Consider the following 2500-nt stretch of genomic DNA (forward strand, 5'->3'; position numbering starts at 1 on the left):
GAACCACGAAGGCAAGTGAAGCGTAGAGTCTTTGACCGCAGTGTGGCTGCAGGGAGACTTTGCCAAAACCTTAAAAAGAGAAAAGAAAGGAATGAGAAGTGATAGAAATGATATGGATAATGATGCTTTTAATCATAATGGTGATACTAATAAGGATGATAGGGTTATAAAAAGTAGCTTTATCTATTACTGTTACTAGGACTGTTTCGAATGATAATGGTGATAATAATGATGGTGATATAATGGATGTAATAGCTATAGTGGAAATAACAAGGATAACGATAATATTAATAACGATGATGATAGCAATAAAAAAAGATAGCACCAACAACAATTATCATGATAATGATGATGATAAGGATAATGATAATTTTAGTGATAAAAAAGCAGCAACAACAATGAAAATAATAATACTAGAACAATGATAAATATAACGGAATTTATAAAAATAACAGTAAAGATAATAATAAGAAATATGATGATGGCAATCATAAGAACAACAGATAAATGATAACAACAATGGTGATAATAATGATAATGCTGATACTACTAATAATGAATAACAATTTTGATAATGATAATGAGAATAAAGAAGTTATACTGAGATTGATGATAATGGTAATACCGGTAATACTAATGATAATGCTAATAATGAGGATAATAATGATAACGATAATAAAAAAAATAATAATAACAATAACAAAATCAGCCCCTTGCCCCTTAACTGTCATTCTCACCTCCTTTCTTCCTTGACTTTTACCCTCAACAAACACACGGTCTCTTCCTCCTCCTCCTCCTCCTCCTCCAGCTGGGTCAACCTGAAGGCGCGTGTGCTTTATACATGACTGGCTTTACGGCCTTCTCCCCAAGGAACATTAAGCACCTAACTTCGAGACGCATTATGTCTGGTCCGTTGCGAAGACGAAGTAACAGAAGGGGTCGGGAGTAACGGCCGTTCGCCCCTGTGCCTCGTGACACAGAGACTCGGCGCGACGTTAGGCTGTGTCTTAATGACGGGCGTTTATATAACGGTCATTTCATCACAGAGGCATTTGCTTAGTGGGGGTGGTGGAGGAGGGGGGGGGGGAGACGTAAACTTTGGAATATATCCGACTCCCGTTTTGCATATCATTCGTCACTTACTCCAATTCTGGGCCTGGTCGTTCCGGTGGAGGCGTGTTTGCTTCCTGATGGAGTGGGCGTGTGGCAGCCAAGGGTGGATGTGTGGGAGATAAACGTGGGGTACATTTATATGAATACTCGCGTTTCTGTGTTTATGTACGAGTGTTAGGTAGTGTAATAGTCAGAACGTGTATGCACAGCAACGTTTTATCATTGTTATTACTATCATCATTATTGATTTTAGGCTGATGGATCTATGAACGAATAAGAGGAATAACTCCATCCGCTGTTATACGCAATTCAGCATTTCGATCTCCGGTCTACATACACACCACAGCTCTCAGACTTTATGCCTTAAAATTCCCCGCTGATGCTCGCTTTTGAAACAGCAGTTGAATACAGAACTCGGAACGCGACCGTGTCCTCCATTTTCAAACCTAATTTCTCAGCGTGTCTTAAAATTTCGTCTTTCTCTTCCTCGCTGAGGCTCTATAAAAGAACAATAAAGAAGAAAAAAGAGTCCAAATAAGTGACAGAGAGAAAAGATGATTGCAAGGAACGTATTCAGAATATGCAGTGAAGGGAACAGGAGGCTAGTTATGATGACACGCAGGACTGAGAGATCTAACTTCGGGAAGAAAATTCGGGGAAGAAAAGGGGAGATGTGAAATGGATGATAAAAAGCCGGTATGATGGCGAATAAAATGTTTAAGGAAAATTGATGTGAAGGCTGCGTGGTAGAGGCAGAGAGAAGGGGGGAATGTGATGATGACAGATAGCCTTTATATCTTGTTTTTTTTTATTTTTTTTTACTTTGCCTCCACTATATACATATGTGTGTGGGTATACACACACACACTCACACACACACACACACACACACACACACACACACACACATATATATATATATATATATATATATATACATATACATATACATATATACATATTATATGTATATATATATATATTATATATATATGTATACATATATACATACACACACACACACACACACACACACACACACACACATATATATATATATATATATATATATATATATATATAATATATATATATATATATATATATATTATATATATCACGCACACACACACACATAACAACATATATATACATATTATATATATTATATATATATATATATATATATATATATATATATATATATATATATATATATATGTATGTATATATGTATATATATATATATATATATATATATATATATATATATATATATATATATATATATATATATATATATATAATATATATCACGCACACACACACACACAAACACACAATATATTATACATATTATGTATATATATATATATATATATATATA

This window comes from Penaeus japonicus, unplaced genomic scaffold (genome assembly GCF_977035675.1).
Source record: "Penaeus japonicus unplaced genomic scaffold, GWHDUDI00000001_assembly GWHDUDI00000011, whole genome shotgun sequence".
Lineage (NCBI taxonomy): Eukaryota > Metazoa > Arthropoda > Malacostraca > Decapoda > Penaeidae > Penaeus > Penaeus japonicus.